Genomic DNA, 15,896 nt, shown 5'->3' on the forward strand with positions numbered 1-15,896 from the left:
AGTTGTCAAAAGAGTTGAACTACTCTTTTCAAATGGCAGTTTGAAGGCTGAATTTTTGGAGGGGCATTCCTTTTGCCCCATTTCACAATCTAGCTGAATTGCCAAGACATTTGACATGGTCCTTCCTTGGCTTCTTTCTTTCCAAGAGCCTTTGTATTGCCTGAAAGACTGCCTCTCTCCCCACCTGTTTTCCTTGCCCACAAAGCATGTAACTTGTAATGTCTCAGTTTTATTGCTTAGGGTTGCTAGGTCCAATTCAGGAAATATCTGGGGACTTTGGGGGTGGAGCCAGGAGCAAGGTTGTGATAAGCATGCCTGAACTCTGGAGGGAGTTCTGGTCATCACATTTACAGGGACCGCACTCCTTTTAAATCTTTCCATTGGAAATAATGGAGGATAGGGGCACCTTCTTTTGGGGTTCATAGAATTGGACCTCTGGTCCAATCTTTTTGAAACTTGGGTTTTTTTTTGAGGAGAGGCATCAGATGCTATGCTGAAAATTTGGTGCCTCTACCTCAAAAAACAGCCCTTCCAGAGCCCCAGATACCCATTGTTTGATTCTCCATTATACCCTATGGAGTGCCCAGTGGACATTTTCCTCCCCCCGCCCCGCTTTTTAATAACCCTGAAGCGGGGGAGGAGGTTCTCCAATCTGGGTAATCCCCTGTCCCCAACTGGGGATTGGCAATCCTATCAGATCTCCAGGAGTTTCCCAACATGCATATGGCAACCTTACCACACCTTCTAATCTCCAACTGGTAGCCAGGGAGGACCTAGCAAACCAACATGAAATGAAGTGTGAATTGTTATTGTGCCACATATTTCTAGGAGACTATACATAGCATCTCTGATTTTTTTTTAAAAAAATAGCATTTTAAAGAAATTGCTCTGAAATTTAAAATAACTATAGGTTATTTTATTTATCGCATGTTATTTTAAACTTCCCCCCTCAGATGTTAACTGTAATAACTTTATAAAGAAGTGTGTTGCCAATGGGAAAGAGGCAGGATGTGTGAGCAGCAGCACAGCTTGAAAAGGATTTATGTCAAAACTGAAAATGATCCTACAAACTGTGAATAAATTATTGATAGCATTTTATCCTCGGATCAGCAAACCAGATCTCAAGGGACTCCGGATAATGGATATGGAGGTTTCCGTCTCCAAGAAACCAGCTTATGATAATGGCTGTATGACAGCGCCTTCTGTGAAATTAAGTACCTGACAACTTCATTCACAATCCAGTTCCACTGAATGAGTCAGATTTTCATACTAATCTTAAGGATGAACGCAGCTACCTCAACATACTGATGTGACTTACTGCTGATAGACAGTATTATTGCCCATTCACCCAGCAGGAAAGATCCTCTTGGAATTCTTGACAAACTTGGCCTTTTGCCATCTTGAATAATGTGCTAATTATTTGCCCCCTTTTAAATTTCTCATTACAAATCACATTAGCACAAAAAACATCAAAATGCACTGACCCATCATGCTTATTTCCAGTATTTACAGAAATAATTGTAGGGTACATTAAAGCACAGAATGGGGTATCATAAATTTGTTTTACATGTTCCCTTTTTTCACATTTAAATAAGCTCTTTTTTAAAGAGCTAGATTTGAGTCTAGTGGCACCTTAGAGCCCAACAAGATTTTTGGGGTGTAAGCTTTCAGAGTCAAAGTTCAGGATATCTGACAAGGGGAGCCCTAACTTGTGAAAGCTTAGACTCTGAAAATCTTGTTGTTCTCTAAGGTGCTAGGGATGTCAGCCTCCAAGTGGGACCTGGGGATGCACTGGAATTATAACTCATCCACTTCCCATGGAGAAAATGGCTGCTTTGGAGGCAGGCTTCTGTGGCATTGCATCCCACTGACGTCCCAGTCCCCCCAGGCTCCATCCCCAAATCTCCAGAAGTTTCCCTAACCTGGATCTGGCAACCCATCCCCCACTGGTGGCCGGGGAGGACCTGGCAACCCTATAGAACTCAACGCTAGCTCTTCTATCGTCAGGGTTTTGTAGAAAGAGGCCAGCAGGAACTCTTTTTACTTATTAGGTCACACCCCCTGACATCACCATTGTTTTACATAGGGCTCTTTTGTAGAAAAAGCCCATCGGGCTCATTTTCGTATTAGGCCACACCCCTTGATGCCAAGCCATCCAGAACTGCGTTTCTGCTCAAGAAAAGCCCTGTCATAGACCAGCATGGCTGTTCTTGAAACTACCATGTTCCTACCATAATTTCACAGCATATGTTTAAATATAGAGGAAACTGTATTTGATGGCAAACACTGTTCCAGCACGACACAAAAAATATTAGAGATACTTGATTATCATGCTTAAAGTAACTGATACTATCAGTGGTAATAAATGGAATGACAAATCAGTAAACATGGTTACAAGTTCATCTGGTGTATTAAAAATGCAAGCTGCACAGGATGTTTGTCCTGACACAAGGTTCCTTGCAGATGGTAAGTTTTTAGGGAGAAGAATACTGCAGTGTAGAGATGCTGTTGCTTGAAGTGCATGCATTTATTTTCTGTTTTGCTATGGTCTTGACACTAGTTATGGAGATTCCTGAGATGCTTCAGGCAATGCTTAGGGGAAACCCAAAATTAAGTCCTGGGCTCCATAATTCTGTGAATAGGGTCTAGTGTTATCACCACTTCATTGACTGCTGTGATATTAAAAAGGTAAAGGTAAGCATGTCATTTCCGACTCTGCGTAAGCACGTCATTTCCGACTCTGAGGCGACGTCGCATCACAACATTTTCATGGCAGAACTAATAAAAGAGTGCTCCTGCACTTTTAGGAAGAGCCCTTGTTTCACCACTGCGTAGTAACCAACCACAATTCCTTTTTTGTTAGATCTGATCATGGTCTCAAGTCTTTGAAATTGTTATGTAGGAGCTAGGCATTTAGAATTGCACCAGTGAAGAATTGCCACACAGGGCTTGTTTCCAGGTGGGAGGTGCAACAGCAGAATTCATTGGCTTTATAAATGTAGACTACTAAATGAGCCTGTGTACTAGATACGTATGCAATGTCAAAATCCCAAATGACTGCTGAAAAGGGGCATAGGTGGTTGCTATGTGTCATTGAAAAGTGGTTGCTACGTGTCATTAGGACCTATGCATTTGATGTATTTTAAAGATAGTATATGTACTGTATTTTTCGGACCATTAGACGCACCGGACCATAAGACGCATCTAGTTTTTAGAGGAGGAAAACGAAAATTTTTTTTGAAGCTGTGCACCCAAATCTGGGCACCTTCCCCCTCTCAATCCTGCCTCCGATCCCAGCCCTTGCTAGAAGCAGCAGCTGAAGCCTGGCAGGCACAGAGGAAGCCCCCCCCCTCCGCAAACCCAGTGCTTCGCGAAGCGCTGCATTTGCGGGGGGGGGGGCTTCCTTTTTGCCTGGCTTCAGCTTCTGCTGATAGCAAGGGCTGGGATCTGAGGCTTGGCTGACTACGAACCCAGCCCTTGCTATCAGCAGAAGCTGAAGCCTCTCAGACAGGGACAGAGGAAGCACCCCCCCCCCCCGCAAATGCAGCGCTTCACCAAACGCAGGGTTTGCGGAGGGGGGGTGCTGATAGTACAAGCTGAAGCCAAGCAGACAGGGAAAGAGGAAGCCCCTCCTCCACAAACCCAGCGCTTCGCCAAGCGCTGCATTTGTGGAGGGGGGGATTCCTCTCTGCCTGGCTTCAGCTTGTGCTCTCAGACAGGGACAGAGGAAGCACCCCCCCCGCAAACGCAGCGCTTCGCCAAGCGCTGGGTTTGCGGAGGGGGGGGGTGCTGATAGCACAAGCTGAAGCCACGTAGACAGGGAAAGAGGAAGCCCCCCCCGTCCACAAACCCAGCGCTTCGTCAAGCGCTGTGTTTGCGAAGGGGGGGGGATTCCTCTCTGCCTGGCTTCAGCTTGTGCTGATAGCAAGGGCTGGGATCCGAGGCTTGGCTGCCTCCGAACCCAGCCCTTGCTATCAGCAGAAGCTGAAGCTATGCAGACAGGGACAGAAGAAGCCCCCCCCCCTCCGCAAACCCAGCGCTTCGCCAAGCGCTGCGTTTGCGGAGGGGGGGGATTCCTCTCTGCCTGGCTTCAGCTTGTGCTGATAGCAAGGGCTGGGATCCGAGGCTTGGCTGCCTCCGAACCCAGCCCTTGCTATCAGCAGAAGCTGAAGCCACGCAGACAGGGACAGAGGAAGGCCCCCCCCCTCCGCAAACCCAGCGCCTCGCCAAGCGCTGCGTTTGCGGAGGGAGGGGGCTTCCTCTTTGCCTGGCTTCAGCTTCTGCTGATAGCAAGGGCTGGGATACGAGGCTTGGCTGCCTCCGAACCCAGCCCTTGCTATCAGCAGAAGCTGAAGCCACGCAGACAGGGGCAGAGGAAGCACCCGCCCCCTCCGCAAACCCAGCGCTTCGCAAGCGCTGGCTGTGGAGGGGGCGGCGTGCTTTCTCCCTGCTTGCCTGCCTGGCTTTAGCGCTGATGCTTAAAGCAAGCGCTGGGATCGGGGGGGCAGAGGGAGCGATCCTGGCGCTTGCTGTAAGCGTCAGAGCTGGAGCCAGGCAGGCAGGGGCGGGAAGCGCCGGGACGGAGGCAGCGGATCCCCCCCCCCCCCCCGAGGAAGGTACGTATGGTACCTTCGCTCCATAAGACGCACACACTTTCCCCCCCACTTTTTTGGGAGGAAAAAGTGCGTCTTATGGTGCAAAAATACGGGTATCTTGTTGCATTTGCATTGTAAGCTGCCTTAAGTTTCTGTAAGGTAGAAAGGTTGCTAAGAAATGTAGAAGGCAACAAAAAAACCCCCCACAACAAATGGTCTTAAAATACATTGTAGAGTTTGGGGGATTTTTTTTTTCTCCATTGAATCATGAATATATTTAGACTGCATCTAGAACAGGGCTTTTTTGGTAGAAAAGTCCCAGCAGGAACTCATTTGCATATTAGGCCACACCCCTGACCGCCATTGTGCCACACAGCTTTTTAGTAGAAAAAGCCCAGCAAGAACTCATTTGTATGTTAGGCCACACCCCCTGACACCAAGCCAGCCAGAACTGCGTTCCTGTGCATTCCTGCTCAAAAAACCCCTGAGCCTTGCTCAGATATGTTGGCCCATCTCTGCTGAAATCTTTTGGAAGTTGGCCCTATACCGTAAATATCGGTGTCATATTTGATCTTTTTTTTCCTTTGTACAGAAAAAAAGTCTAAGGCCAGTATAGCTTCAGATCATTTTCAGCTGGCTACAGTCCTAAACCTGCTTGTTGAGAGTAGTAGTGATGATAAGTACAAAAATGGATTTTAGGTAACAGCTACCTTTGCAAGTGAGGCAGCCTTGTGGGTTTTTTTGAGCAGAAATGATTGCTCTTTGGAGAGAGAGAGAAGCATTTCAGCATTTGTTTTTAATATAAAGAGATAATATGTCTGTAGCACACCATTTTCCCTCTTTCTGTGACCAACTACCATCAAGTGTTATAGAGAATAGTAGGTTCTTTGACTGCATTTACATTATTGATGGGATTTCCCTCAGTGGAGAAATGCTAGTACAGTCATGAAACTGCACACATGATTTCTATTTTCGGAAAACTGCCTTTATCCCAGTAACTATCCTAAGGTTTATATTTTTGTTCGGCACGAATGGTGCATTTCTTTCTCTTCCCTGTCCAAGCCAGATCCCAAGAGGGCTCTTGTAGCCTTTACAGCATATCTACAGCGCATGTTTAAAATCAGTTTAATGGGCTCTTCCCTCTCGCTAAGGAACTGTAGTTCTGTGAAGGTCTAGGGATCACTGATTGGTCTTGAGCTTGAAACCCCTTACCCGACTGTAGGATTTTGTGTGGCAGCTTTACCACTTACCTGTTATAAAAGCAATGTAGGTTCATACTGTAGGTATGCCAAGAAGACAGACCGTTGTGGGCCTGGAGCCCCTTTTCCTATTGCTAGCTTGGAAAATTTCTGGTGATTTGGGGGTGGTACCTGATGATGGAGGGGTTTGGAGAAGAGAGGGACCTCTGTGGGGTATAATACCATAAAGTCCACCCTCCAAAGCAGCCATTTCCTCCAAGGGAGCTGATCTCCGCAGTCTGGAGTTGTAATTCTGGGAGATCTCCAACCCCCATCTGGAGGTTGGGAACCCTACCTATTGCTGTGCTGCGGCGAGTAAAGAAGACAGATCTTGCAGAATTTTCCTTTCATCACAAGGTTTTGAAAGTTCCAGGAAAGGACTTTCAGTGCTTGTAAATATCAGCCCCACCCCACTCCAAAGAAATGGTAATATTTGTAGCAGCTGTAGATATTGCCTCACAGGGCCTTAAGTGTCAAAAGCATAGTACAGTGAATCAAGTCCCATCAGAATATGCTTTTTTGCTTTCACCTTTGGTCTGTAAACAGGGCTGGCGTATGGGAGTAGGCCAAGTAGGCGGTGGCCTCTGGGTCCACCTGGCCTAGGGGCGCCAGGAAGAGCCCCCTCTCCTCACGCGCTGCCGCTGCATTCCTGACCTAGCTGAGGCTGTTGGAGCTTCGGCAATGTGTGTGGGGTGTGTGTGTGCGGCAGCGAGCGCTGAGTTGCAACGCCAGCCTCAGAGGCTCAAGAACTGGCGGTTGTGTGTGTGGACAGCAGCCCCCTTTCTCCTGGGCTGCTGGCAACCAAGCAAGGCTGCAAGTTGCACCCAGTACACTGGAGAAGCCCTGCTCCTCGCCGCCATCCTCTGGCCAACCCCCCATGCTCCGCCGCTCACCCAGCAGCACCGCCAGTCCCAGCAGCTCCAAGGGCAGAGGCTCCATCCCACTGATTCCCCACGGGGCGGGTGATAAGTCCTGAGGACTGGAAGGTAGCAAATGTCACCCCCATCTTTAAAAAGGTTCCAGAGGAGATCCAGGAAATCACAGGCCAGTCAGTCTGACTTCAATACCGGGAAAGTTGGTAGAAACCATTATCAAGGACAGAATGAGTAGGCACATTGATGAACATGGGTTATTGAGAAAGACGCAGCATGGGTTCTGTAGGGAAGATCTTGCCTCACTAACCTGTTACATTTCTTTGAGGGGGTGAACAAACATGTGGACAAAAGAGACCCGATAGATGTTGTTTACCTTGACTTCCAGAAAGCTGTTAATAAAGTTCCTCATCAAAGGCTCCTTAGAAAGCTTGAGAGTCATGGAGTAAAAGGACAGGTCCTCTTGTGGATCAAAAACTGGCTGAGTAATAGGAAGCAGAGAGTGAGTATAAATGGGCAGTCTTCGCAGTTGAGGACAGTAAGCAGTGGAGTGCCGCAGGGCTCAGTACTGGGTCCGATGCTCTTTAACTTGTTCATAAATGATTTAGAGTTGGGAGTGAGCAGTGAAGTGGCCAAGTTTGCGGATGACACTAAATTGTTCAGGGTGGTGAGAACCAGAGAGGATTGTGAGGAACTCCAAAGGGATCTGTTGAGGCTGGGTGAGTGGGCGTCAACGTGGCAGATGCGGTTCAATGTGGCCAAGTGCAAAGTAATGCACATTGGGGCCAAGAATCCCAGCTACAAATACAAGTTGATGGGGTGTGAACTGGCAGAGACTGACCAAGAGAGAGATCTTGGGGTCATGGTAGATAACTCACTGAAAATGTCAAGACAGTGTGCATTTGCAATAAAAAAGGCCAACGCCATGCTGGGAATTATTAGGAAGGGAATTGAAAACAAATCAGCCAGTATCATAATGCCCCTGTATAAATCGATAGTGCGGTTTCATTTGGAGTACTGTGTGCAGTTCTGGTTGCCTCAAAAAAGATATAGCATTAGAGAAATTCCAGAAAAGGACAACTAGAATGATTAAAGGGCTGGAACACTTTCCCTATGAAGAAAGGTTGAAATGCTTGGGGCTCTTTAGCTTGGAGAAACGTTGACTGCGGGGTGACATGATAGAGGTTTACACGATAATGCATGGGATGGAGAAAGTAGAGAAAGAAGTACTTTTCTCCCTTTCTCACAATACAAGAACTCGTGGGCATTCGATGAAATTGCTGAGCAGACAGGTTAAAACGGATAAAAGGAAGTACTTCTTCACCCAAAGGGTGATTAACATGTGGAATTCACTGCCACAGGAGGTGGTGGTGGCCACAAGCATAGCCACCTTCAAGAGGGGGTTAGATAAAAATATGGAGCAGAGGTCCATCAGTGGCTATTAGCCACAGTGTGTGTGTGTGTATATATAATTTTTTTTGGCCACTGTGTGACACAGAGTGTTGGACTGGATGGGCCATTGGCCTGATCTAACATGGCTTCTCTTATGTTCTTAAGTCTTGTGGATCTCCTGACAAAAATATGTAATCTTTCATTGAAATCTGCCACAGCTTGCAATCTAATAATACGGTTTAGCATGTACACCCCGCCTCCTCCATGCATTGAACTCACTATATTATACAGAGGGACAGAAGGGATCCTGAGAGATGTAGACTTCTCCAGGCATGTAGGCCATACTAGACCTAGGATCAGGACACACACAAAAGCTTATCCCTTGAATAAAACTTTGTTGGTCTTAAAGCTGTCACCGGGTTTAAACATTGTTCTGCAGCTTCAGACCAACATGGCTACCCACCTGAGTGCAGTCTTTAGAGTTAGATGTATTGAAAACCGTCATTATTTATTTTATTCGATTTTTAGCCTTCCCTTCCTGTAGAACAGGCTCAGGGCGGTATCATGGAAGGTACCTCCAAGCAGGGTTGCCAAGTCCCCTGCAATCTATTGTACCACAGAGTTTTCCCTCCCAAATTCCTGGAGCATTTGGGAAAACCATAAAATTTTCCTGGAAGTGGATGGCGCGCAACATCACTGGTGTGATAATGTCACTTGCAGATGACATCATTGCACTGGTGGCATTGGGGGAGGTTCCCCACTTTGGGAACCTCCAGGGTGGGAGAATTCCCACCCGACCCAGGGGCTGGCAGCCCTACCTCCAAGTTATGGATGCAAAAGTGGAAGAAATTTGTGCCAGAGGATGTTTCCTGTCTTCTTATGTCAGAGGGTCTTTCCTGCTCCTGCCCATGCATGACAAATCTTCTACTGGTCTCCTCAGATGCAATTGTAGCAGAAAAATAATGAGGTCCACACAGAATTTCTGGTTTGAAGCAAGGTTTACTTCTGGTACCAAAAAGTAGGACCCAGTCGGGCTTGCTGCCCCAAAGACTGAGCTCCAATCATTCTGCATACAGACAGCTTTATTCACACAGAGGCAAGTAAGCAGGTACATGAGCTTATCTGATTTCAAAGGGTCCCACCTCCACTGAGTTCTCCCTGGTAAATGTCCATGACCAAGTTCCTTCACTTATCTATTTCAGCAAGGCACCTCCAAGGGGCCCTTTCTCTTATCTAATCATCCAGCTGGAGCTGACACCCGCTATGCTGTGGCCAGCGTTTTAACGGAAAACTACTTCAGACATGTTAAAGGCAAAGCATGCTCTTAATCCTTATATTCATTATTATAGGTGTATTAATTATTCAGGGGCTCTCTTTCACAATCCCTGTTCTCTGTCCCCTTGTAAGAAACTGGGCAAAGGTGCTACAATTTGGGAGAGGCCATGTAGTAGAGCACCTGCCTGGCATGCAGAATGTCCTATATTCAGTCCCTGGCAACTAAAAGACTAGGAAGTAGGTGATGGGAACAGCTTTCACTTGAGACAGTGGAGAGCTGCTGCCAGGCTGACTAGACAATAGTGACCTGGATGGGTCACTGGTCTGGTTCAGTATAAGGCAGCTTTGTGTGTATTCAGTTAGGAATTTCTTCTTACAAGCAAACAACAACTCCTTTCCTCAATACAACAACAACAACAAAAGGCTTGGGGGGGGGGGGGATGTAGTTACTGTTCACCTTCAGTAGTGCCCAAAAGCATCTGGTTCTGTATCACTGGTCTAAACCAGTGGTGTTGAACTCATTTGTTATGAGGGCTGAATCTGACATAAATGAGACCTTGCTGGGCTGGACCATGTTGGGCTGGGCCCTGTGTGTACCTATTTAAGATTAGGTAGCAGAGATATAAACTTTATAAAGGACACAGGCAAACACAATTAAAGATTTTTAAAAAAAACCCTTAAAATAAAATATGCTTAAAACATTAGCACTTGTTGGTCTTAAAGGTGCTTTCTTTGTATTTCTCCTGTAGAATTCAGGGAACTGAGCAAAGGAACCTCTGGCTGTTTCCCTCCCTCCCCAGGGGATCAGGAGGGAGGGAGCCTCAGCTAATAGAAGAAAGAGAGACTTGGCTCAGTAGCTCTGCTATGCGATTGAGAGAGCCTGGCAAAGCAAGCTCTGCCTCCTCTCCCTTCCCAAGAGAGGAGCTTCAACCAGTGGTGAAAGCAGAGGCTTTTTTCCTTAGCTCCTGTGCAATTGAGCAAGCCCGACAAAGCAAGCTGTTATGCAGAAGGAAGCAAGAGAGAGAGAGAGAAGGAAATAGATGACAACCAGTTGCTTGGGGGCCTGAGAGGAGCCCTCCAGGGGCCTGATTCGGCCCCCGGGCTGCATGTTTGACAACCATGGTCTAAATAGAACTTGATGTAGCAGAACAATTCTCATTCCATTCAGCCACCTAATGGATTAGTGGTCACCACATTCACTTCTTTTTTTTTTTTTACCATTTCTTAAAGAGAAAGTTGGCAGCTTTAAAATAAAGTTACTTAATAATGATCACCAAAACATCTGGCATGTCTGCCCTATGAAAGCATGGGGAAATGATATCTTCAGATTTTCTAAACTGTTATTGTTTGCCTGGGAGTATGCTTGCCTAACATTTATAAATACAACTTGCATCTCTGTGACATAAATGAAAAGTATCCATTAACACGGAGAATCAATGTTCTGAACATAAGACATTTTGAAAAATTACACCACAGGTCCAATATTATCGGGGTTTTTTATTCCTTTGGCTCTCCTTCACCACAGTCAGTATTGATCATGCTCGATACAAACAGATATCAGGAGTGAGTGAAAGGCAATTATTGGAAAAGAACACACACAATTGCTTCAAAGACTTTCATAGTTTGGTTTATGTGCACAGCTGACCTATCGTCATTTCAGGCTAGACTCTAATACACTGTCCTCATGAGAAAACACTGTTTACATTGTATTTTTTTAATAATGGGTACGCTACAGTGAGTAAGAAACATGCTTGGTAACAGAAGGCAGCCCTGAACTGAAAGTCAGAGACCGAAAAGTTAAAGGCATTTTGTTACCTGAGCATTTGTGCCCCATGTTCCTAAACAGATTTATTTACAAGCTTCTTTTTTTTTAAAAGATGCCTCAAACCTTTTTACACTTATGACAATCCTGTGAGGCAAACTTGGCTTGGAAGACCAGCAAATTGCACAAGGTCTCATTTATATAAGAGTTTTACTTTTTAAAAAGCAGGGCTGCAAGCAGAATACGAATGAGATCCACATTTACTTTAGCTGGTTACTTCTCTCCGTGCAAAGTGCCATCAAGTTGTAGCTGACCTATGGTGATTCTACAGGGTTTTCAAGGCAAGTGATTAAGCAGAGGTGGTCTGTCATTGCCTGCCCCTGCAAAGTCCTCCTAAGCGGTTTCCCATCCCAGTTCTGACCTTGCTCAGCTTCTGAGATCTAATGAGATTGGGTTATACCATACCATTCCACATCCCTAGGTGGTTACTTATAAGAAAACTATACAGGGACCTGAAGCAGTTTACAGCATCAAGCTTTGGAGGGCTCACAGCCAAGGTGAGCCTCCCCTCCCGGTGGACATCCTTTTGGTCACTGGTCCCCTGAGCCCCATGGCACAGAGTGGTAAGCTGCAGTACTGCAGTCCAAGCTCTGCTCATGACCTGAGTTCAATCCTGGCAGAAGCTGGGTTCAGGTAGCCAGCTCAAAGTTGACTCAGCCTTCCATCCTTCTGAGGTCAATAAAATTAGTACTCACCTTGCCGGGGGTAAAGTGTAGATGACTGGGGAAGGCAATGGCAAACCACCCCAGAGTCGGAAGCGACTGGCGCTTGCACAAGGGACTACCTTTACCATTTACTTTAATGCTGATTCATTAGGGGAGGGACAGTGGCTCAGTGGTAGAGCATCTGCTTGGGAAGCAGAAGGTCCCAGGTTCAATCCCTGGCATCTGCAAAAAAGGGTCCAGGCAAATAGGTGTGAAAAACCTCAGCTTGAGACCCTGGAGGGCTGCTGCCAATCTGAGAAGACAATACTGACTTTGATGGACCGAGGGTCTGATTCAGTATAAGGCAGCTTCATATGTTCATATGCCCTCTTCCCCTGGGACCAGATCTTCACCACCATCCAGAGTGAGAGGAATTATTTAATCAGCATGCTATGTACTAACCCATCCTTTGTCCAAGGAAGTCAAGGTGGTATACATTGTTCTCCCCCATCCCATTTTATGAATAAAACTTTGTTGGTCTTAAAGGTGTCACTTGACTCCTGCTTTGTTCTACTGCTTCAGACCAAATGGCTGTCCACCTGGATCTATGTAATAGATTAGTTGAATTTGCCCAAAGAGGTACTAAAAAGAAGTACATTTAAAAAAAAAATACAACAACCCACAAAAAAATGAACAAGAAAAGGAGCATAAAAAATATACCAAATGGAAAAAAACATGAGCGGTTGTTGAAAACATAAAGCTGCACACAACAGCATAGTACCAGAGCGAATCAGGCGACTAGTAAGACAACCCAAAGAAGCAGATGACTTCAAAGCTTGGACAATCAACAACTTAGAAATGCCCGGAAGGATAACAAGCCCTTGACTGGTGCCAAAAATTTTTATTTAATGTTATGTATTTGATCCATTTATTATTTGGTTTTTTAAAAGTCCTGAAAATGACTTACCAAATTGAATTATTACTAATAATGCCAGTCTACAGCTGCCGATAGAACGGTGGGCTTTGATTTAACACTATGTAATCCACTTTGATTCTCGGTGAAATTGGCAGACCATTAGTACAGTAAATAAATAAATGTGGATGTTTCATGTTTGGATGTACAAGCTCAGGTTAAAAACAAACCAAAATTGGCAACCAAAATTAGCAATGTCTGATCTCATTATTTATTTATTTACTTCCTTTATATCCCTCCTTTCTTCCTGATGGGGACTCAAAGGGATTTACATCACTCCGCTCCATTTTATTCCCATGACAATCCTGTAAGGTTGGACTGAGACAGTGACTGGCCCAAGGTCACCCAGCAAACATCCATGACAGAGCAGGGATTCCGACCTGAGTCTCCTGATTCCTTGTCTGACACTCTACCGTACTGGGGCTGTCATTAAAATACATCACTATTACCGAGAATCTATCAGAAAATTCCAAGATGGGTGTCTCCAGTAGAAGTGTTCACACCGCCAAATCTTATAAAACTGGACCAGAATTATAAATATGAAGACTTGTTGAAAAGAGACAATCACCTGAAGTCTAAGGAAGAACTAGAGGGTATTGATATTAAACTGAGCTGGTGGTTGAGAGCACAAATAGAATCTAGATATGCCAAAGACAAGATAATAGGTGTCAGTTTGGATCAATATCCATTTGACAAAATATTTTTGGGACCTCAAGAGAAACTGATATCGAACTTATACTCTTGCTTACTTCAGATGAAGATGCAAGATGAAATTGTAAAGGACTGTATGCTCCAGTGGGCTAAGAATATAGGCCGCAATATTATGTTAGAGGAATGGGAAAGATTATGGAAATTCAGTATTAAATTAACCAGATGAGTAGTTTTTAAAGAAAACTTGTATAAAATGTTTTATAGATGGTATGTAACTCCTCAAAAACTTTCTAAAATGTGCTCTAATGTGCCTAATAAGTGTTGGAAATGTTCAAAGCAAGTGAGGTCGTTTTATCATATGTGGTGGACATGCGAGGTGGTGAAAGGTTTTTGGAAGATGGTTCATGAACTCTTACAGAAAATACTGAAGAGACAGATTCAATTCAAACCAGAACTATTTTTTATTGAATATATATCCCAGTGACTATACAAAAGAGACAAGACATTTGTTGGCGCATATCAATACAACAGCCAGAATTTTGCTTGCACAGAAATGGAAATTTCAAGAGGTGCCTACGAAATCAGACGAGATCGGCAAGATAATGGAAGCTGTGGAGATGGACTATTTATCCCAAATACTAGTGGGAAAATCAGAAGAAGAAGCAGAGAAATATTGGGAAAAGTTATATGTGTGGTTAGATACTTCAAAATTATATGGGGTGAATTTTTGATCTCCAGCTCCTACAGTAGATATCTTAAAATGCTGTAAGTATTAGAAATATAATTAAAATGTGATGGTTTATAGGAGAATTTACAATCTTTACTATAAATTTTATAATCTGAGAAGTCATGTGGCATAATTGATTATACTGTCTGTAATAATACTTTGTTATGGATTATGTTCATTCAGGGCGGACTAATACTGTATTGTTAATGATAATGTTCTTTCTTTATTCTCCCTTCTCCCTACCCTTTTTCTTTTCTTTTCTTTTCTTTTCTTTTCTTTTCTTTTCTTTTCTTTTCTTTTCTTTAACCAATAAAAACTTTATACAAGTAAAATACATCACTATTGATGCCACCTTCTGGCAACAAGGTAATACTGAAAATAGCCTCCTAAAGGTGAAGGAGAGAAGCACGCTTGAAACTGCAAGGAATCGTGGGATGAAAATCCCATACCAGTGAGGATGAGTGCGGGCATCAAGGGAACATGAAGATAAAGGCAAATGTGGCTGTCTCTTCCATGCATGAACAAAAATACACATGGATTGTGGACATGCTAGTTGAAACGAGCATATCTCATCTGGTTAGGCCACCAGAGGAGGATCTCAACACTTGGACAGGACAGCAGGTGACAGGGCAGATTGGAAAGTGGAAACACCTCTGGAGCTGGCCAAGGAGAGAGACACCTATGGCTTTACAAGCCAGTACTTCAAGGCCACTTAAATCAGCAATGCTAACAATGGGCGTTGAAAACTGGTGGCAGTGCAGAGGGAGGCCTTTGTGGCCATTGTTATGCCTGTGCCAAATGGCCTTCGAGGAATTGCTAGATTTTCAGGGGCCTGGCTCCTCACCGCTCATGGCTCTCTAGGGCAGTGGCCCATTGGGAAATTTCCTTACGAAAGCAGTGGCCAATTCACCCCCAGCAGATGGGCTTTTAGATACCCTTGTTCCAGAATCCAGACCTTTTAGGGCTTTGATTGTAATAACTTAAAAGTTAATTTGAAACCAACAGGTAGCCAATGAACCGCCCTAAGCTCTGGTGAAATATGTAGCTCAATGGCTCAGTTCCCATGATAACTCTCCACTGATGGAAGGAATTCCACTGATGGAAGGATAGTTTCATCAGTAGAACAGGGTTCTACTGTCCTCATCAGGGGAGGACAGGGTTTGGGAGTAGAGGGAGCTCAGCAGCAAAGTTCCCTCTAAGCTGCAGAGTCTTGTGAGCAAAAATTCTACTTTGTGAGCTACTGGTATTAAAGTTATGAGCTATTGGCATTAAAGTTGTGAGCTGCTGCATAAATTATTGTGCCCTGGGGTCATCCTTCCTGAGCTAAGACAAAAATGTGTGAGCTGGAGGCTAAAAATCTGTGAGCTAGCTCACGCCAACTCAGCTTAGATGGAACACTGCTCAGCAGGGTATGATGTCATATGGTCCACCCTCCAAAGTAGCCATTTTCTCCAGGGAAACTGATCTTTGTGGTGTGGAGGAAAGGAAAGGTCCCCTGCGTAAGCACCAGTCATTTCTGACTCTGGGGTAACGTTGCTTTCCCCATGTTTTCATGGCAGACTTTTTATGGGGTGGTTTGCCATTGCCTTCCCCAGTCATCTACGCTTTCCCCCCCAGCATGCTGGGTACTCATTTTACTGACCAAAGGATGGAAGGCTGAGTCAACCTCGAGCTGGCTACCTGAAAACCCAGCTTCCACCAGGGATC

The sequence above is a fragment of the Heteronotia binoei genome, chromosome 21 (assembly GCF_032191835.1).
Source record: "Heteronotia binoei isolate CCM8104 ecotype False Entrance Well chromosome 21, APGP_CSIRO_Hbin_v1, whole genome shotgun sequence".
Taxonomy (NCBI): Eukaryota; Metazoa; Chordata; class Lepidosauria; order Squamata; family Gekkonidae; genus Heteronotia; species Heteronotia binoei.